This window comes from Symphodus melops (genome assembly GCF_947650265.1).
Source record: "Symphodus melops genome assembly, chromosome: 22".
Classification (NCBI taxonomy): domain Eukaryota; kingdom Metazoa; phylum Chordata; class Actinopteri; order Labriformes; family Labridae; genus Symphodus; species Symphodus melops.
The window spans coordinates 6,140,806-6,163,863 of record NC_136712.1 but is presented as its reverse complement, the minus strand read 5'-3'; the positions used below and the strand labels follow the sequence as shown (position 1 = coordinate 6,163,863).

The 23,058-nt window shown below is 41.6% G+C and overlaps 1 protein-coding gene across 2 annotated transcripts in view; it reads left to right on the top strand.

The window, feature by feature from the left end:
* The window catches only part of wnt5b (wingless-type MMTV integration site family, member 5b), a 73,855-nt gene that overhangs the window by 18,585 nt on the left and 32,212 nt on the right, over positions 1 to 23,058 (top strand). Inside the window, exon 2 of one of the 2 annotated variants that reach the window (XM_079335131.1) lies at positions 19,654 to 19,743. The exons of the other annotated variant lie outside the window; for it this stretch is intronic. The gene's annotated coding sequence lies outside the window, so the exon portion shown is untranslated. The remainder of the gene's footprint in view (positions 1 to 19,653; positions 19,744 to 23,058) is intronic. 2 annotated transcript variants of the gene reach the window in all.

The following is a 23,058-nucleotide window of genomic DNA, read 5'->3' as shown; positions in this document are numbered from 1 at the left end:
ACACACACACACACACACACACACACACACACACGCTTGCAAGAACAGTTGCTCCCATGACCACCTGGCATGGGCTGTGACGCACAGGTCTGTAGTGTTTGTGTCTGTATGTTTGTGTTTATGAGGGTGCGTGTGTTCCTTTTGACATTCATACAACCAGCAACTTGACTTATTCAAAATCAATCTTTTTTATAACATTTTCTTCTTGTTCCTGTTCTGAATGGAAAACGGTTCTCAGCTCAGCCCTCAGGTGACAAAACAGAGAGGAAGGTGCAAGAATGTCAAAGAAATCACGTGCAGCAATAACGAGTGTTTTCAAGAGAGAGAGGGAGGGAGGGAGGGGGAAAGAGAGAGGGAGAGAGAGAGAGGGAGGGAGAGAGAGAGAGGGAGAGAGAGAGAGAGAGAGAGGGAGGGAGGGAGAGGGAGGGAGGAGTGTGAGAAATATGAGCGAGCGAGTTCGATAGAGAGATAGAGGGAGAAAGAGAGAGTCTTTGATCTCTCTCCTGGTGGGAGCTGGTCTTGGCATGCAGCCAGAAAACCCTACGGCATGCGCACGTGCACGCACACACACACACACACACACACACACACACACACACACACACACACACACACCAAGCCGACAAACACTTATTTAGGTCTAGCTGGCCTGCTTCAGGGCTTTGTTGATTATTTCTGCAGGGAGGATCAAAGACGTCGAACCCCCTCCATCCATCCATCCTTCACCTGTCTCCTCAGCAGGCCATCAGTCCATCCATCTATTTATCCATCAGATAGATAGATAGATAGATAGATAGATAGATAGATAATTACACAAAAACAAGTTTTGATTTTCAGAATGAGAATCCGTTATTATTGCCTTTATTTAAAGTCAGGATGGCCGAGCGGTCTAAGGCGCCAGACTCAAGGACGGACTCCTTCCTCAGTTAAAGGGACTTCTGGTCTCCACATGGAGGCGTGGGTTCAAATCCCACTCCTGACACAAGTTTTAGCAGCAGTTTTGTAGAGTATATAGATAAATAAAACCTGATCTGTGTGTGGAGAAGGGGATGTTTCACACTCTGAAATAAAATAACTTATTATTAAACACTAACATTACAGCTGAGACATGCATGTTTAAATAACCTCTAATAAAGATTAATCACAGGTTTGACCTGATTAAAAACCTGTTTGTGCGTGAGATGTCCAGAAAAACCTCTGAGCCTTAATAAGCCAGTTTTGGTCATGGATAATATCTGAAAGTAAGATATATGTCAGGAGTGGGATTTGAACCCACGCCTCCATGTGGAGACCAGAAGTCCCTTTAACTGAGGAAGGAGTCAGTCCTTGAGTCTGGCGCCTTAGACCACTCGGCCATCCTGACTGGGTAGGAGGTTGAAAAGCGGTTAGATTGTTGGTCAAAGTGGTTGATTTAAAGTACAACATCCTATAAGTGAATGTTTTCCAGTCTCCAATACTTCCAGGTCCCAATAAGTGAGAAAACTGATGTGATTTAGGATCACACAGAGAGACGGCTCCCTTCACTGGAAAAAAGACAAACTCTGGGATCAGAAAATAAATTACTACTTTATCTTGTGAGGTTTCTTACACGTCAGGATGGCCGAGCGGTCTAAGGCGCCAGACTCAAGGACAAACTCCTTCCTCAGTTAAAGGGACTTCTGGTCTCCACATGGAGGCGTGGGTTCAAATCCCACTCCTGACACAAGTTTTACCTTCAGTGTCGACAGAACGTTTGCAGAGAGATGTTTTTGCACTAAGTTAGAGGGACGTCAAGAAATAGGGGTTGAAGTTGTTTACATGAAGAGATAATAAAAGGTTGAGTGTGGTGTTGAAAAATGGAAGCCCAAAGATTTCAGGTTCGGTCTTTGTGGTGTTTTACATATGAAACTATTTTGCTTTTTTGCTTTGTATGCCTCTGCAGAGATAAGTTTTTCTAATTTTGGTTAATTTAATGTAATAACAAACGTTATGTGAGTCTTTGGGAGGTATGATGAAGAAGCCACGCTGTCTCACACTTTTCCTTCCATGCACTTTTTCACATTCTGTAAAAACTTCATCACTTCTTGTAAGTCAGGATGGCCGAGCGGTCTAAGGCGCCAGACTCAAGGACAAACTCCTTCCTCAGTAAAAGGGGCTTCTGGTCTCCACATGGAGGCCTGGGTTCAAATCCCACTCCTGACAAACATATTATATCACAAGCGGCATTGTGTGAGAACACCCAGTGGGAGCTTCATGTACTGTATACACACACTCGGACATACAAATACACACACATGTTGGTGCCAAAGTCAGACTTCCATTGTTCCTTTTATTATCTGCAATGGCAAATCAGCACAACTTTGGACTTTGCCCTCGCCTCCGTCTATTAGGCATTATAGATGAGGCGTAACAAGGCATTATGAGCCCTGAAGCTTCTAGTAGTCAGGATGGCCGAGCGGTCTAAGGCGCCAGACTCAAGGACTCACTCCTTCCTCAGCTAAAGGGAATTCTGGTCTCCACATGGAGGCGTGGGTTCAAATCCCACTCCTGACAACACTTTAACTTGCAAGTTGTATTACTTTACAGCTATCGCTCCGTTTGCTTTTTTGAGCAAATCTATTCTTCTTTAGGAATGCACATGGGCTTGCCATCAGTATGTAACCATATTGCCTGATTTGATCTAATCAGCTCCTCAGTAGCCTTATTCGGACTAGCCATTATTTACGTCCCTGTGACGTCTTGCCTTCACTGTGAATGTCACAGAGGCGTGATGGGTGGGTGTCGTAATCCCGCCTCTGTACCTCCTTCCAAATAGTAACAGAGGTGTTACAGGGGTGAGACAGATTGGCGGAGTCCGCGGGTTCAAAATGTGCTGTGTGTGTCTGTGTATGTTGAGCTCTCACTGTTTCTGTAATACCATCAGGTGATGTGAATTCACAGGCACCCGTATTTCACTATTGCAGAATCAGCATGAATGCACAAAGCCGTAATGACGGAGGAGCTTCTTTACAGCGCTGTGGTGATATCGCACTTCGAAAGGGCTCGTGATAGATCAGTGTGTTCAACATCATGTGTCATGTTTCACGCATCAGCTTTTTTGATCAGTTGAGAAACTCTATTCCCTTTACAATTTATGATAACCTCCACATTTGTTAAATTAATAATCTCCCTCATTAGAAAGCTTTTTTTTTTCAAGTTGTTATTGATAACACAAGTTCTGATAAAACAGTGGATTTTCAACTTCAGTGAGATTTAGTTTTTTTCTCTGTTGGTTTACCACCAAGCTCTGAACTAAGAAAAAAATCCCAACCAGTCAACTATGAGTCATTTCTCAACACCCCCTGGTATTTGTGTAAAAGCAGCCCGGCTAGCTCAGTCGGTAGAGCATGAGACTCTTAATCTCAGGGTCGTGGGTTCGAGCCCCACGTTGGGCGCTGTGGTTTTGAAAGACGTGTGAGATGGTGAGTCAGAAAGGGAATCAGGAATGCATCTTACAAAAGCAGTAGAATAACTCGACAGTAAGTAAGCCGAGCATCTATAATACAAAACTTCACAGCAAATAAAAACAGTTGATTCAATGAGCTCGATAATAATTAACCATTATGCTTGATAATCATGCAGGGTCAAATATGATTCTTTTTTCTTACAATATTTGGTTCTTTTACTTAAATATGCATCTGTGGAATCTGTTCTTTATCATTTTGTGTTTGGGTTAGTACTAAATTCAGGATTAATTAATAGATCGTAGATCTTCCTAATTAATCCTGTTAATCCAGTGTGTGTGAATAGTGGGGAGTTTGTACTTCTGAACGGGGCAAAGAGTGACGTCAACAGCTGCCATCAGCAAGGTCAGGGCCCTGTGTGTGTGTGTGTGTGTGTGTGTGTGTGTGTGTGTGTGTGTGTGTGTGTGTGTGTGTGTGTGTGTGTGTGTGTGTGTGTGTGTGTGTGTGTGTGTGTGTGTGTGTGTGTGTGTGTGTGTGTGTGTGTGTGTGTGTGTGTGTGTGTGTGTGTGTGTGTGTGTGTGTGTGTTTGTGTGTGTGTTTGTATGAGTAGACAGTCTGGAGTCACAGCGACATCTCTTCAGCTGTTGCTTGAGCTTTAAAAGAGACATTGTCATTCACTTAGAACTTTCTGTCTTCCTCCCTTTGTCACTCAATGTGATGTCTCATCACCTGATGATATATATATATATATATATATATATATATATATATGAAAGGCACGACCAGTTGAGAACCACTGCTCTAAACTACTTGATCCACTCCAAATATCTCATTTTGTTTGTCTGTTTAAAAATCCAAATCAGCTTTCAAACCAGAATCCTTTTTGTTACTTTCTGTGTTACTGAAAGTTCCCTCAACATCTGCTGTAATTACACTGGTCAGTAGCACGCTGAATCAGCTGCTTATGAATTCTCCCTCTCTGTTTGAGCCCTGGAGCCTGAAGGTCTAACCTCCAGTTGAACTCCCACAGCTTTGTGTGTTCATGTGTGTGTGCTCGTGTCTGTGTGTGTGTGTGTGTCAGGCTGCGAACCCTCACCTTTGACCCTCAGTGCATACCTGTCTGAATTTACAGCTCAACTCCCACCTTATCCCACACTCACTATCTGTTTGTCTTTATTCTGTTCTCTCTCTCTCTCTCTCTCTCTCTCTCTCGCGCGCGCGCTCTCGCTCTCTTTCTCTCTCTCTCTCTCTCTCGCTCTCTTTCTTTCTTTCTCTCTCTCTCTCTCTCTCTCTCTCTCTCGCTCTCTTTCTCTCTCTCTCTAAGGCTCCAGTGCCTAAGGCCGGATGTAAGGGTCATTAAAGTAGCTCTGTGTGTGTGTGTGTGTGTGTGTGTGTGTGTGTGTGTGTGTGTGTGTGTGTGTGTGTGTGTGTGTGTGTGTGTGTGTGTGTGTGTGTGTGTGTGTGTGTGTGTGTGTGTGTGTGTGTGTGTGCTTTTTCTGTGCACTTACTGAAAATGGGGGCACTAGCCATTCCCCCCGTCCCCTGTCGAAAAAGCTAAAAAGGAAATACCACATTACTGAGGGCCTCTCTCTCTCCTCCCTCCCACTGCCTCTTTCCCTCTCTCATACATTAATGTTTCATGTGTTTTTTGGCAATTTTAAAAAATGGAAAAGACAAAATCTTCACTTCGTTGTAAATTCAAACTGTTTCATATTCATATTTCTGTAGTCTGCTTTGTTTTTGTTTTCATTTCATACATTGCCAATTTTGTGTGAAAACGCAGATATTCACATCAAAGTTAGTAAATAATTTGGTGTGTTGTGAATAAATTCCCTCATTTGATCAGCTCTGTGCTTATGGAGTTTTCGGTCAGCTGACAATGAAGGACTTAGCTTATTATATGGTATAAAACAGAAACACGGTAAGCATCTGTGTGTTAGTTAATAGTGTTCAAGATTTTGTCCACATTAGAGAAATGATTAGAGCTTTATGGGTACTTAGCTGGAAAATTCACATCTGACATGATAAATTGTATCCGTAGCTGGCGGTTATTTTTATATGATGCGTGCAAAGACATTGACTGAATAAGTTGAACTTTGGAAGAGGGGCTTATATCACTGTGCTAAATTCGGATGTTTATTTAACATTGTATTGTAATGGTTATAAGGTCATTTATATCTGTGTGACCTATCAGATTAATTTGTTTATACAGAAAATACACATGCCTTTGTTTACATTAAGGTACTTGTCATCTTTGGGGATGCTTTGATCGCACTAAAAAACAAAGGTGAAAAGCAGACGTTACTTATCTTACATTTAGATGATAGCAAAAACAAACGACAGAAGGAAACAAAAAAAAAGGTTAACAAGAAAAGGCCGAACAAATAGCTGAGAGAAAGAAGCCAGAAAGAAACAGCAAGCAAGCAGAGAGGAAAAAAACCTGTGTGTGTGTGCATGTGTTTGTGTGTTCACGCTGGAGGTGTGCCAAGCAGCCTGCCAGCCAGCAAGGCTGAGCTGGAGGGCCCCTGCTGGGGGTTGAGGGTTCAGGCGAGCCCCCTGCCTCCACTGGCCTACTGGAGCATGCTGGGTAAGAGGGAGGAAGGAGGGAGGAGGGGGAGAGGGAAATAGAGACAGAAAGAGAGAGGAGAAGAGAGAGCCCCAGAGAAAAAGGAAAGGAAGAAGCAATAGAGGTAAAAAAAAGAGAAGCTGGCCTGACAGACAGACAGACAGACAGCCATGGGGCAATGAGGAGGAGGAGGAGGAGGAGGAGGAGGTAATGTAGAGGTAAAGGAGTTAAACCCAGAGCAGGAATGTGAGAGGAATTCAGGGAATGGAAGAGTTATCCTCCGGCTGGAAGGGGAGAAAGAGGGGAGAGAGGTGGTAAAGGGGGAGTTGGGATCGGGAATCCTGGAGACCTGAAGCACTGCAAAACCCTCCTTTTATTTATTCCCTCACTCAAAGACTCTTGTACTTTTACTAAACAGCTCTAGATATTCAACCGATCAAGATGTTTAAAGTTACTTATTCATCCGATCATTAAATTATATTTATACCATAACTCGATGGAATTGAATAGATGTTTGTTGCCATTTGCACAGGTACAAAGCAGTACAGGTATTGACATTTGTGTGCGTTGGCACTTAAGTCAGCTGTATAAAACTATGTACAAGTAGAGACATACAAAGTTGTGTCATCTGCTTTAAAAAAGTCCAAAAAATTAGCTTCTTAAAAATCATGTCATTATAGATTATGTGGAATAAAGACCACAATGATACGTTTGACCCGTGTGGACGAGGCTGAAGCCGGACTTGACGCTCTGCAGCACCGCTGCGCTCCCACGCCGCCTTTATTCGTCCTGACCAATCTGCAAGAGGCCTTTTAAAGAAACCCAACGGGCCGAGCGAGCCGCCGTCGGACGAGTATCACTGTTCCTGTTTTTTTTTTTTTTTCGCGCTAAAATGTACTGAAACATCCAGCAAGTAACGTTTGTAACACAGCGTTAAACACAATTAATTTACAATCTTCTCGTAATAAGACTTTATATAGTAAGCATAAACTGATGGTTGTCATGATTCTTAAGCTTTTGGCTTGGACTGTTGATGTTTCCCCATCTTTCCTCTCTTAGTTGTCCTTGACTCTGTGGTTTTTATGTCTTCTCTCTTGTTCTTTTTTGTGCATGTATTGGCATGGCTGTTGAGCAGCTCCGAAACACAGCAGGGTATCTCTGTTCCCTCCTCTGCCTCGGTGTCATGGGGATTCATGAGACATTCTCTTATTTGTCCTTTTTTATCTGTGTATGTGCCGACTGTTGTATGAGGGATTTTTCAACGTGTCTGCAATTCTCTTTGCAGCACTGGCAAAAAAAGTGAATACAAAAAAAAAGGAGCAAAACAGAAGGCCCGTGTCCCCTCAGTCACTTCCTCTCTCATCATGACAACAAACCTTTTAAGGGGAAAAAGGGACATGGGTGGAGGGATGAAGGAAAAGAAGGAGGTGAGGAAAAGGTCGAGGAAAGAGGAGTAGCTGAAATGAGAGGGGATAAAATACAAGCAGCAGGGGAAAGCGAAGTAGCGATAGTAATGAGAGACGATAAGAAAGGGGGGAGGGGGCAGAGAGGGGAGAGGGGGTGTCAAGTGTCACATTTACACATGTATGGAAGAGAGGAGGAGAGGAAGGGAGAAGAGGTCACAGAGGTAGGCTCGCGCTGTATGTGGTGACAGGACGGTGTTACCACAGAAATCAATAGGCCTGTCTGCACGATGACTCTGTGTGTGTGTGTGTGTGTGTGTGTGTGTGTGTGTGTGTGTGTGTGTGTGTACCAGTGAGTCAGAGCTTTAATTGAAGTCTTGTGTCAGCGTCATAGCAACACAGACCACGGGATGTTCAGTGAATTTATTAACATTAACGTTCACCTCTCTAACACAGAGCTCCCTGTTCTTTTTGTAGTTCATGTTTTTTTTAGCTCAGGAGATGAAGAGGGAAGCAACAAGAAGTTATGTATGTAGAAGAAATGTCAGGAAAGATATCTTGAATTATTTGAATGAATACTGAATTACACAGTGAATTTTAGATGAACACAGCAAAGCATACCAACCTGGGTCAACAAGGTACTTTTGTAGTCGAGACAAACTGGTTCTTTTTCTTCTCCTCTTTCTTCTCCTCCACCTCCATCTTTTCCTTCACCTTCTCCTCATGCTCGACTTCTTCTACTGCTACTACTCCACCTCAGCCTTCCTCTTCTTTCTTCTTCTTTTACATTGCCACCCTAAGTACCTACAACTATTAGTTCCAGAAACCAAAACTTTTCTGCAGCTTGTTGTTGCCTGTGTTCGGAATGCAGACCAAATATCAGCAACAACTGGGTAAATGAGTCGATGAAATCATGAAAAAGCGACTGTACAACGATGACAATGACAAGCATTATATTTAGCAAAACTACAATAAAAAAGGAAGCATGGAATAAATTCAACTCTTTGTTATTATTTATTACTATTTATCACACAGTTGATCTCATCCTTACCACAAAACTCGAAAAAATTGCACAAAAAAAAAAAAAAAAATTCTGAAAGGAGAGAGACATTGAGTGTTTGTCAACATTTTAACATCTTGCTTTCTCATCTTGTATCTCATTTTGCTTCTCATGAAGCCTACTGGGTGTTTACTCCATGACTTAGTGGCTCTGTTCTCTCCAAAAGAACAAAACATCTTTTTTTTCCCCCACAATACCACTACATCTCAGGGACTGGGAGGATTAGGCAAATTAGACTAATGATGGATTGGTGAGTGACGGCTTTGTTTGAGGCACAATGAGACCGTCTTTGAAACTTACGGTGTGTCAACATGGCTGTCTCCAAATTAGCTATTGTCTGCTCACTTTATAGTGTTCTGTTTAATTTCCTGCCGTAGTTCAATCCTGTGTTCAAGCAAAAAAAAAAAAATACAAATACTCACTCGCTTGCTCTTTGAACAGCTAAAAATGGTTTAACCAGTAACAATCAGCTGGTCACTCTTTAAAGCTTAGGGCTTCAACATGTGTATTAATAGTTAATATCATCCTCTGCTAGAAGCTTAATAAGCCTCCAAACCAGATCAACCCAGTTGACATGTCTGCAGTCAACTTTCTGTCTCTTTTCTCTTGTTGTTGGTCGCACAAGTAAGATGGCACTTCTTCTGTGCAGATGTGCTAATATTTTCATCTCTCTGTTGGTACCTCAGATATTGGCTCATTGTTGTCACAGGAGTGTAAAAATCCCCGTTTCAACTGGCAGTGTAAAAGGGGTCTACTATTATTCCTGTGTTTTGCCATTTGGCAAAGTTAAAAAATAAACCCCCCCCTCTTCCTGTAGTGCTGGACTGTTTTAGTCACTGTTATAGCACAGAAATTAAGATCCAGGAATCAATTCTTGAAAAGCGGTCCGTACTCTCAGAATGAAGATAAAGTTCCCAGAAAAGTTGAATGAGCTCCTCGAGAAGTTTCCAGAGAAGCGAGCGACCCTCAAGTTGCCTTGTGCTGTAATTGTGTCTGCTTTGACAACTACCTCAACATGACCTATGACAAAGTAAATCATTTTTCCTACACAACCCCCCCCCCCCCCCCCCCCCCCCCCCCCCCCCCCCTTGTGCTTTGGATCTGTATTCAGTTCTTAAGACTTGCTTGTTCCAGTCGAGCTCCCCTTGCCTTTTCCTCGCTTGTCGATCTTGCATTTTCAGCAGTTATAGAATGAAATATTGATAGATTTCCTTCAGGGACACACTTCCGTATTGACGTAACCGTACACCAAGGACACAAAGCATGAAACATAAAATACACACAAGGAAAAATAAGACTGAGGTATAGGGCTTTTGCTGCTTTGAGATGAAGTCTGAAGTGGAGAACACTCAAGTGTGTGTGTGTGTGTGTGTGTGTGTGTGTATGTGTGTGTGTGTGTGTGTGAGGTTGATCAAACTGGTATATTTGTCAGGAAAGCCCTGGAGAGAGCAGTTTTCTGACAGAGAAAGACTTTTGATTTAACATTTATTTTGAGCATACGCTGTTCATATAACATTCATGTCGCAGGGAAGACTACGAAACATTAATTTAAATAAGAAAGAAAGCCTTTTTTGGCTTCAAAGTGTTTTGATTTCCTTCCATCTTTTCTTGTTCTCCTTAACAACTTACATTTCTCTCTCTGTCTTCTTTGGATTTTTCCCTCCCTCGTCACCCATCCTACCATCCATCTCTCAGCCTGTTTTACTTTGACTCGCCCCTTCATGTCACACACACACACACACACACACACACACACACACACACACACACACACACACACACACACACAAACCAGGTCATGCTGACACTTAAACTAAGTGCACTCACACACACCCTATTCCCTTTCTCCCTCCTCTTACCACCCACATAGAAACCAGGACACATACAGGACACAAAACACACACACACACACACACACACACACACACACACACACACACACACTTTTAGACACACATAGGATCCCCCCACACAGACTACTTTCAGCACTTTCTTCTTCACCATACTCAGCAAGATCAGATGTCAGCCCAACTGACACAACGCTCACAGAGGCCGTACTTTTCTCTTCACCACGCTCTGTTTCCTCCTCCCTCTTATAGAATATATGCATTTTTAAAAAGCTTCCTTCGCACACACACAGAGTGAGAAGTGCTGCGTGGAGGGTTAACCGTTACACACAAGAGTCAGGGGAGGAAAAAGATGAGGAGTCGCAGATATTAGCGGGAGCAGATGAGGTAAAGCTAGCAGGAGAGGGAAGGTTTGAGGAGTGTAAAAGCAGAAACGTTGAAGATATCAGTGAATAGGTACATAAGCAGGGGGCCATTATTCAAATATATTGCCATAATAGCTTAACATTTAAGTACACGTGTTAGCAAAGAGTTTCCATTAGAGCAGGCATGCAAGGAACAAATGGCTCTGTATTCAACACACACACACACACACACACACACACACACACACACACACACACACACACACACAGGATAAACATGAATAAATGATTTTCATGCACTGACAAAGCCACCATGAGCCAAGACGCTCACACGCACACCCACTCAATGTGTGTTACCATGCTTGCAACAAGCAAAGTACACAAAACAACACACACACACACACACACACACACACACACACACACACACACACACACACACACATGTACAATTAAATTACATGCACCTTTCCATGCAGGCAGCATGCAGTGAGACAGACTCACACACAGGAGCACACACTCTTCCTTGCCTCGCTGACGTGAGAGATGTTGCAACATTACACAGACATGCACACTTGTCACATGCACATAAGCATCACGCTGAAGTGCCCTGAATGAAAAGTGTGTAGTCAGCCTGAACATGTCTACATACACAGCAATGCATATACTGTAAGACCAAAGATGTCTGACATGCGGTATTCCTCTTTTTTTTTGACAAAATAAATAACATGACATACAGACAGAGACAGTTTTACAAATGTGAAAAAAATGAGACATTTTGTAAACTTAAAACATTAAGTCTGATTTAAAAAAAGATTTTTTTCCTAAAGATTACTTACTTGAAATCTCAACCAAGTTATTCAATAACATCTTCCTACTTAGAAATGCTCTGCACATTTATGATTCCTCCTCTATGCATATAAACTCTCTTATGTTTTGCTGGAGCAGTAGCAGCTTAAGTGCCTTGCTCAGGGGCACAGTGACAGGAGCTGGCAAGGGAGAAGAGAGTGGTTTTCATTTATTTGCTCGGCAGCCTTCCAGTGAAACCCGCACAACTTTCACCTTTAGGCAACAACCGCCCCTGATATATATTTAAGTGCAGGCTGCCTTAAGCGTCACACACACACACACACACACACACACACACACACACACACACAGACACACACTCTGTGGCATGGCCACACACCATGTGTGCGAGCCAGATTTGGCTTCGACCTCATGTCTGCCATACGGTTGATTCCTTCCCGCTGTGCACACCCTGCAGGCCAAAAACACAGCGCACTGTTTGTGTGCGTCTGTGGGAGAGACAAAAGGTGAAGACTGAAAAACAGAAACATACATATTTTAATAGAAAATGATGTTTAGCTTAAAGAAATTACATTGTTTGTATTCTTGAACTCTTTAAAAAAAAATCCTTGAAGGATGTTTTCCGCAGCGTACCATAGTTTAGTAGCGGACTACTGGATGTGGATCTGTTACAACCTGGATGCGCTCTGTGTGTGAAACAATTTTTTGGACTTCTTTTTCGACGTGATTTCATGAGACTCTCGTCTTCTTTGATTTGTTGTTGGAAATGTCTTGGATAGTAAATGCTTGAGCAGAAAATTGACAGACTGTATGATGTTGCTAAAAGCCATTTTTCCTCCTGCATGTTGGGCCTGTGGCCTCATTGATTTTTTTAATCCCTGGAAAGGTTCCTCCTGTTAAAGAGGAGACAAAAAGCCCCAAACCTTTTCCCCATGTTAAGCACCTGAGACACCAAAACATCCCAAAACACAGGTGTTGTTTAACTGTTAACATATTCGCACACTTCACCATCTGAAATTCTTTTGGACCAATACAGCGAGCAATGCATGCATTGCAAGATTTTCCGCTGACCTTGACAGAAAAATAAACAAAGAAGCTATATCAAAAGGTAAAAAACAACACCTGCATTAAAGTGTGTCAACAATGAAGACATGCATCTTTAAACAACAAACCTTGTCGCAAACAATTTTTAAAATACAAAGTGCATTTTCAATTTTGGACTCAAATCCCTTTCAGGATTATAATTCCAAATGACCAGATTTTCAATGTCCAAATCAAACTTGTTGTGCAGCCACTGTCCACCCTGTGGGCCACATCCAAGTTCTTTTCTTAGGAGTACATTCAAGTCCTTAGTTAGCTTATTACAGGTGTGTTCCAAACTTTGTATGTGTTTTATATATTGGCTGTATTTTCTCATTTTTTTCAAAGGGGTCTGTCGCACAGTTAAAAAGTTGTTTTCATGCCTTGCAGTGAAAACCTCGGTTTAGAACTGAAAACATTTATTCCATATGTAAATCACATGTACATCATATTTAATGCACTCAATTTAAATGTAAGTTTCAGGAATGGATTTAAAAAAGGTTTGTACAGATTGAAAAATCAAGACTCTAGCATACACGAATGTGAGAAAGGAAGAAGGAAGGAAGGAAGGAAAGAAAGAAAGAGGGTGGATAGACAGCAGTCTCTGTGAACCTGCAAAGACAAGCTCAGTCAGGCTTCTGTGAAAGAGAGAGCGAGAGAAAGCAGAGATGTTTTGACAGCTCGGAGCCATCACAGCAGCAGAAGGCAGGCTGTGTGTGTGTGTGTGTGTGTGTGTGTGTGCATGAGCGTGCCTGTGTGTGTCTCCGTTGGTGTAGGTGTTTGTGTGTCCGTGCAAGTACTGTGTGTGAGTGTCTACATGCGCACAAAAGACCAAAGGCAGAGACAGTCAGTGACGTTTCCTCTGAGTTTAGAGACAACGAGGGGTAAAAATGAAAGTCTTGTAAAGAGCCTGGATAAAGGACAAGTAAAAGAGCATGAGACTGTATCTGTCTGTGGTCTATATCAATGTTGGACACATACTATTATGTGTCAGGGGACCTTGAGTCAGGCCCCAGAGTGCACAATCCTGATCAGGAGTAGAACCTCCCTAATAGATGAGAAATGTGTTAAGATTTCCTTCTTTTTTTTCTCTAAAATCTTACCTTTCCTGTGTCATTGTTGTAAAGAAAGATGAAGCTTACATACTCTTCATCAGCCCCGCCCTGCTTTGCCTTCACACAACTCCATGCAGTCATACTGGGAGCTGCCCTAAACAAACACACACTCTTCTGCAGCCGCCACTGAGCAGCTCGGGAGCAGTTGGAGGTGAGGTGGCTTTGCTCAAGGGCACCTTGACTCTCCTATGTGTTTTTTCACCTTGAATGTGAAAGAGGAGATCTCGTTCACCTCACCTGCACACTCCGAGTCTAGGGATTAGTAACATTGACCCTCCAGAAGAAACATGCTACTTTTTGGCTAATGCCTTAAGGCTCCTCTAAGAATCAGTCGTCTATAATTGACAGTGTTTGTCTGTCTCGTGCTGAAAATGGATTGTGACCCAAAAGCTTTGTACATCAAAAGTCTCTAACGGAAAATCCTGAATGCAGATAAAACTCCAGAGGCAAGACATGACGAGACTCCACTATACAACACTGTGATAAGAATAATCTAAATGGTCCAACCGTCTATCTCATGCATATAGGTTCTCAGGTGCGGATGGTGTCAAGAGCATACCTTGAAAAATGAACAAAAACGCAGGTTGTTGCTGGCACAAACCTGAGGAAGCTACAGTGTTCCCATGCAGAAAAATAATTTAGTTTTGATTCATACTAATACGAATATTTGCCTTTCTATCAATGCTCAGTGAAGCTTTGACTGAAGAACAACATCAACAAGTTTTTGGAGAATAACATGCTGGTGAACAGAACAGGAAACATAATGCAGCTGTTTAACTCTGTGCATACAGTCTATGCACTGTGCACCCGTCTCAGGATGTAAACGTCACCAACCCCTCACACTCGCACAATGCGAATTCTAGGTATAAATAACCTGCTGGGTTCTCACATCAGCTCATTCTGACTTGGGGAAAGAACACTGTCGGGGGGGAAATCCGGATAAAGTCAGAGTGAAAAAGTTGATGATGAACTGCAGTCTATAATCTTCTTGTGATAGCATTAAGAGTGACTCAAAACAGCAGACACCCTTTGCGGCTAGTGTGAAAACTAAGTCATGCTACAGCTCAAAGTGCTGAGGGGAACTGGAATCCGATGATGATTTTCCATTGGGTTTTGTCAATATTACTGTAAATGCAAACTGCACTCTACAAACTGTTGTACATTGTAGTACACATTCTAGTACACTGTTACATGTGGCAGATGGTGAAGTTACCAGACTTATCAGTTTTGAAGAGTTTTCTACTGACAGTCTGTCTCATACGTTCTCATTGTTTCTCCTCCCTTCTGCCTGCTTGCCTGCCAGACAGCCAGTGCACATGAGCAAATAGGCAGAGTGAATGTTTGCTGTTTGATGAGTGTGTGTGTGTGTGTGTGTGTGTGTGTGTGCGTGCGTGCATGTGTATGTGCATGTGTGTGTGTCAGAGAGAGAACATGGTTGTCATTTTAAAAGGCAGAATGATAGGGGGATTGTATGTGCAGTTTTGTGTGTGCATGGTTGCACATGTGTTAACAATGTACCCTTATGTCCCCGATGTCAGAGCCCGGCTAAATCAAGTCAACCAAGCATGCAGCGTTCGTGTATAAGCGTGTGTGTTTGTGTGTGTGTGTCAGAGTGTACGTGCCAGGCCAAATCAATATTAACTAATCAATAGGAGAAGACAGCTAGAAGGACCTTGGGGACGGCAGATACACACCTGGTGTACACACACACACACATGCACAGGTCCTCTTTGTATTCCATCCTAGTCTCTCTCTTTCTCTCTCTCTCTCTCTCTCTCTCTCTCTCTCTCCAACTCTCATCTCTATCTCCATCCCCTCACTATTTCTCTGTTTTCTGTTATACAGGTCTATTTCTCAAGCATTCATTTCATTCTTTACCTTGTGTTATGTCTCCCTAATCTTCTTGCTCTTCTTTCTATCATTATTTTTTCTCTCATCTGTTTCTAAAACAAAAAAGTCTTTTGTATTGGTTATTTTTGTTTCTTTCCTTATATCAGAGCAAAAATAAAATCCTGTATGGCTATCCAGCTGCAGCTCACCTCACGCTGTGCTAAAAAACAACAACAACAAAAAAACAGTTGGGAGCCGCTGGTTTCTTCCAGTTTGATAACATCTGTGGAGGCAGCAGAGAAGAGGTGAGATCTGTGCCACTACTGCGTCACGAAAGTTCAACCTGCACAGATCTAGGAGCAGCTCTCAGCACATGCTGCACACTGACACTTAATGAAACAATGTCACTTACAATTAACATTTTATTTTGAAGTCAAAAGAGGTTACATGGTTCCAAATGTGTAAATTTAAAAACATTTTTAGAGCGTTCACTCCTGATTCAAGATCTTCCTTGGATCATGTAACTGACAGAAAAAATAAATAAACTAGCAGGGTCTGACAAGGATCCTTTATGTAAATGTTATATCAGTCAATATGAAAGGAGAATGGAAAAAAAACAAGTTTTTGAAATGTTTTAAATTTGGGATTACCTGCTTTTGTTTGCAAGAAATGGGATTTGGAGCCATTTCTTTTCCATTTTTTTTCCTGGTCACAATTTATGAGTAGAGTAACAGTGAGATGAGCAAGGTTTATAACAACCTTAACAGGGTGCAACCAGCCAGTGAGTATTTATTGTAGATTCCATTCATTCCTCTCTTTTACACAATCTAAATGTAAGATAACAAAACAGAAATGATGTTGTCAATATGTGTGCCATTCATTTCTTACACTCACACTCTATATGGCAATAAGAAAAGTATTTGTAACATTTATTTTAAGTGAAAATCCTTTTTTTGCGAAACCCTGAATTTGCAGCGTGGTTATCAGGCGCACTACAGCTCTCGTGGCGCTCTGGGTCTAAGGCACTTTCAGTTCAGTTCACTCAGCATGCAAATTGAAACTGTAATTCATTTACTGGGATAGATAAGAGCACCACTCTGTCTCAATAATGCTTTTATATAGTGAATATTAAATAACTGTTCGGATGGGGATTTTCTTGTGGTTTGAATGTCCACATCCTGGTTAATTAGATTGAAGAGGAAGTGATCTGACTCTTGGCTTTATCAGGTTCACTGCAGGTGATGAGTTCAGTTGTCTTAGACCTTCAGAGTTCCTTTTATCCTTTTAAGTTGTGTACCTGTAGACATTTCCTGTCACTGTCCTTTCACAACATTAAACATTCAGGAGGACCAATTGTATCTCTGTAAAATGTTTGTTCCGTTGGGAAATTGGAAGTAAGCCACCTATGCTAAGCCTCACTCTCTGGGTCCAGTTGTGTTGATGGCAACTTAGTTGAAACTATGTGATTCGAATCAGAGGACGGAGGAAACAACGTTAGCATAGCCCGGCTAGCTGTTATTCCATACTTTCTGTCCATATGCTAAGCTAACTGTCGTCGAGCTTTAGCTTTATATTTAAAGTGGCCTACAAACAAGTGAGATGTTCATCTTTTCATGGTTCTTGTCAAGAAAACAAAGATGCACCTAACACTATTACCTTCCTACTATTGCCCTGCAAATGCTCCGAGCACCCCCCATACACACACATACACACACACACACACACACACACACACACACAAAACCCATCCTACTTGTTAACGTGGTGAAGACTGTGTTCCATTGCACAGCATTTCCTGTCAAACATGTGATCCTTCCCCACTCCACCGTTGCTTCAGCTTTCTGTCTACCATTCTGCCCATTTCCTCTGTTTGAGCATGACAAAATTTAAAATGTGCAAAGAGAAAGAAAAAGTTTCCCTGCATAGATGCTTGAATGACAAGCCAAACTGACAGGCAGGTACGGGGAGCAAGCAGAGATTTTGAGACACAACTGTCTATGTACATGCATTATGCACACAGATTTTCACTCACATGCGCACAGACAGGAAGCACACACCAGCACAGCACACCTCCCACGCTACCAAAACACTATCTCACCTGACAATTTAGAAATGTGTGCAAGCCCTGCCAGAGTCTGACATTGCAGGAATCTGTCACTTTTCTGTCAGGGCTTCACGTGGTTTCACATCGAGACAAAGAAATCCAAAATGAATCCACATGTCATCCCTCTCTCGCTCTCTCTCGCTCTCATTGTCTCTCTCTCTCTCTCTCTCTCTCTCTCTCTCTCTCTCTCTCTCTGTCCATCCTTTCCACTGTCTTTCTCCGCTGGGTTCTGTCGAACTAAGCAGGAATATGGAGCAAGAGTCAACATCACATGCTGCATAATTCTCAGTCTCCCATTATAATTGCTGAGGCTTTTATAAAAGATTCAGCAACATCGTCCATGGTTTGATTGTGAATGAAGTATGTTCCTGTGGTTCCAAATTAAAGATTTAGAATGTTTTCTCTGAAAATCTTCCAGATATAACATGGATCCTTCAAAACCGCCTCTTATGCTATTGCTAACTTTTTAAAATGAGTGAAAATGTGATAAACATACTTAAATGGCATTAATACTGAAGAAAGAGAGTCCAAGGCTTCTTTCACGGATATGCATGTACAGAATAAAACCTTTGATTACTATCACACCTCTGATAATAGAATGAGACATAGAGAATGATTTAATTTATTCATTTGTTGTCTAATGAGCAAAAGGCCTAGGGCAGTGAATGACCTGATAAATTAATAAGCAGATGAACACCCAGAGGAGCTTGTGATGATCTTTTCACTTTAGATTCAAAATATGCCAAACAAGTGCAAAAACAATGATATTTAAATCAGTAATTTAACTTTTCAGTTATTTGATATGTAAACAATTCTCTATCTTTTCTCAAATGTGACAGTTTTCTGCTTTTCCCTCTTTTAAATTATTGTTAAGATAACATTGACTAGCCACAAAAAGAAAAAAGCTGTGAGTGTATTTTATGGTATTGTTACAAACGATGGTGTTTTTAGCCAAATATCCCCATTGCTAAATGTTTTAGATTAGATGACATCAAATTAAACTGTTCAAAAAAGAGAGCCTAAATTGACTTTGATGATCCTTTAACTCTCCCTTTAACACCACATTTTTCACGATACTCCTAAAAAGCTATTGGATGAATCCTTATTCAACTTTCATGGTGAACACATCCCACTTAGTGCGACTATGACTATCTTTCTGAATTGGACTTTGTGCTAAATATTAGTATGCTGTCATGCAAACCTTTAGCATTAATACTATTAGCTAATACTTATTTTACTATTAGTTTTGTGCTTGTAAACGTTATGTTAGCATTTTGTCAAAAGCTAAGGAGATGCTAGCACAGCGAGTTATTTTATTTTTTCACAATTTAATTGTTAATGCTATTAATCAAATGATCAAATACTTAATCCTGAGCTTAATCAATCGTATTAGAATTGTGTAGAGTAGAGAGTGACACTAGAAGAGACGGTTTAAGAAGTACTTTTTTGCATGTACTTCAAGAAGAGTTCAAACTAAACCACCACCTCTGGCCAAGATGGCTCCTGTGGAAGGAGAACAGATTATAATTAAACAACTGAGAAATCATCAATAATTAATTATTTAGCAGTCTGATGATGTCCCTTCACAGTGAAGGACATGCAAAGAAAAGGAAAGACCTGTTTCTGACCTTATTTCTGGTTTAAATTCTTACCTCTGTAGAAGAGCAGCTCATTACTTTGTGAGGAATGTGCAGCAGAGGTGTGTGCGTGCCTGACGTCCGACTGAAAATAATTAGCTGGTCTGTTGGGCAGAGAAGTCTGAGAGAAGCTTGGGCTGGAGTTTTGCATAAACTTTTAATGTGTGTCTTGAGTTTGTGTGTTTGTGTGTGTGCATGTCCAGACGGTATTTTAACATGGCTAGCCGACTTCTAGCAGCCCACAGTTAAACAGTGACTCACAAATTCCTCTTTCTCTTGCTCCCACTTACTCTCTCACCAGCCTCCCTTTTTCTCTCATCTGTTTTACCCTAAATTATTTTTCCTTTCTCTCCTTGATTCTTCTTCTTTTTTTTTTTCTCCACCTTAACGCCTCCTCTCCGTTTCTCTCCCCAGGTCGTGTGCTGACTATTGCAGACTTTGGGACAAGCTTTTTCCTCTGCTCTTCCTCCCCTCTTTTCCCCAACCGTGCCAGCCTTAAATCCAGTAAGTCCCCAACCACACATACCATTTTCTTCTCCGAAGTGCTTTAAATCATTATGTCACCCTTTACATGATTATTCTGGTGTGTAATTGTCTTATTTGAAATGAAAGTTTACAACTTCTTGTGGTTTTTTTTAATGTTTCATTTCCTTAGAGTTAACAGAAAAAAAATGACACAGGCCTAATGTTCTTTTAGAACACCCTAAGCTGTCCCTTTAGTGATATGTTAATACAAATCAAACAGGAATGGTAATAGCAATATAAATTCCACTGCTTTATAACCAGGAAACACAGTACACACACACACGTACTAACACCTGCACAGAGAAGGTTGTTTCAGCATCAGAGACGCCCAAATCAAAAGCAACGCCAAATGTTCTTGACTGGAGCTGCTGATAAAAAAAAAGTTTCCTGACACAACACTCACCCACACATACATAGAGCCCCCCGAGGGCCCCAGGGACTTCAAAGAGCCGTCTACTGTACCTCAGCGACACCTCAACACCAGGTGCCGCAGAGGGAAGGAAGGAGGGGTGGTTTGAAGGGTAGAAATGGAAATGCTGAGGGTTAAGCGGGGGGAGAAGGAGACAGGGGCGGGAGGCAGGGAGGGAGAGGGAGACAGAGGGTATGAAAGGGAGACAGAGAAAGAGATGGAGGTGGAAAAAAGGGTGAAGAAGACTGAGTCAAGTACAAAATCAGAGAAGAAGTAGACAAAAGTGGGAAGTAGGCGAGTAGAAGGAGTCTAAAAAAATGTTTATAGAAAATAGGGGAAGAAGAGAGTTAAAAAAAACAACAGACAGACAGACAGATAGCACAGGAGACAAGGAGTCGCAGCGAAAGACAGAGACATGGGGGAGGGCAGTAACACTCTGCTGCTAATACCCTACTGCTTTGTTGTGAAGAACCCCAGTTCTCCTTTTAATGGTGAACTATCCCTTTAATGACAGCAGTAAAATACACTCTCTCTAACACACACGCACACACACACACACACACGCACACACTACTTGTTCTCTCAGCCTGACAGGAAATGCGGTTCAGAGCATAAAGTGACAAGTCGCAGTTCAACTTTTACAATTTGCGGGCCAAAAGCACACACTTACTTGCACGCCAAACTTTATTTGAAAAAAGCAGCGTTTATAAAATCAAAGGTTTGTCAGTGACCTATATGGCGCCGAAATGTGGCTCTTTGTCTAATTTAGGTGCCTGTAAGTTTTTTGAATTAGCTTGTTTAGAAGCTGTCAATCATTCAGACAGGCAGGTTGTGTAGGCTTGAAGAGTGAATCAAACAGAGCGAGATATATTCTTATCATAAAGCCGTTTGGTGAGGGGTTTGATCCTCGCAGCCTTCCAGAGCAAAGAGCGCACAGATTTTTTCTTTTTTCATCACTGCCAAAAAGAAAAACCCCTTTGAGTTAAGTCAGGAAAAATGAACCCCTAAACCGAGCAGCATCAGTGCTTTGCTCTATCTGGTGGGTTTAGCAACACAGGGAAGTGGGCCAGGCTGGAGAACAACAACCATTGTAATACTAAAATAATTTCGATCCTGTCTTCAATCAACAAAATACAATTCTTGTAGATCTTCAACACTCTGCAGGCCGAGGGTGTTTCAAAAGTTTTGTATATTGTGATTTATTTGCCGTCTTCCCAGAGTTAGACAACATGATGACTTTCTTCCATTAGTGTAGCTGGTGTTGTAGTTTTATTTTCTGACACGGCTAGGTTAGCTGTTAGCCCCTGCTTTCCTTCTTGAGTGGCTAAGCTAAGCTTACCCACTCTAGATTTAATCCACTTATGTACCATGAAAATGGTATTGATCCTCTTAATGAACACATGTCAAGACAGCAAACACGCCCTTGTTAACAAATAAAAAACATGTTAAATTTAAATTTGTTGAAATGTTTGAAACTGAAGACTAAATCTATATTTAAGCTGGAGAACCTAAAACACATAACACCTCTGGGTAAGGGGCTCATTTATTATTGGCTGTAGTATGCAGAACTCTCACAAAAGAGAAGCAGAACTGTGAATCATGGAAGTGTAAAATTGCAATTTGTTCTGTTCCAGCATGCTCAAACCTACTTTGTACCCAGGAGTGAGGCCTTTCTTACACAGGAATATACTTTGTGATTTGCAGTTACATTGTTTTGCAAATTATCTTATTTGTGCAAGAAAAACCTTGGTGGCACCTTTTTAAGTCCATAGTTCTTTTCAAATGATGCAATGTTAATGCTGCGTTGTATACAATAGAGGACTATATTATGCTCTGTTAGTATAGAAAACTGAGCACTCCAGAGCTTAATTCACCCTCGGCTCTCAATATTCAAAATGCAAATTGAGCAGCAACTTATACAATAAAGGACGAGTTTGGATTCTCTTCACAAGCTGTTTAAAAAAATAGTAAAGAAAAAAAAGAACTGCTGCTTCACAGGTGGCCTGCAAGGACTCACACACGAACAGCAAAGGAGAACAGGGTGGCAATGTGACCTGATGTTAAAACATGTCAACCCACCACCCTGCTGGAGTGTCCTTGAGCAAGACTCGATAATCCCCAGTAGCTCCAGAAGTGCGTTTCTGGAGCCGAGCCTGATCTCTGACCTCCCTGTGGAGGGTGGCAAACAAAAAGAGGTTTTCCCAATGGGGATTAATAAAGTATCACATTATCATTTAAATGCAGCTGATTGTATCCCTGTGAGCCTGCAGACCTTTCAGTTAGAAATGTGTGATTTGACCTTGTCACGGTACGTCTCCTGTATCTTTTGTGAAAGGTCTGCAGACCCAAATGTCAAATGATAAAGAATCAATTGGCTATGTTGTTCACCTCCCGTTTCTCTATTCATTTATCGGCATTCAAGATAGAATTTATTACAATGTCACACCCCTTTGCTTTGAGTTTGCTTCTGTTCCCTTTGTTGACCTAAACAGTATTCAGGATTTAACCTATGGCAAACCCATGCACTTAAGGAACATATTTTGGTAGTCAGTATTTGGCTCAAAGCAGCGACAGTATAGGAAAATAGACAAAAGTGTTAAAAGTGTCTTTTATTTTTCAGCTGTGTTGGAGATTTTTGGTTCTTTTTGGAGGGAAAGTGAAGGCACTAAATGTCACATCTATGTGTGCTTTCGTTTTTCTTGTGTTGCGCAAGACCAAAAGCCCAGCTCGAGCAAACTTATGAAACGGCAAACACTGACATTCTCTCTTTCTGTGTCCTGTTCCTTTCTTTCTGTCCCTGTGGTCAACAATCCCTCTGCTGGCCTTTATCCCTGAAATCCCTATGGACCGGGAGTCAGGAGAGGGAGAATGCCTAAATGCTTTGA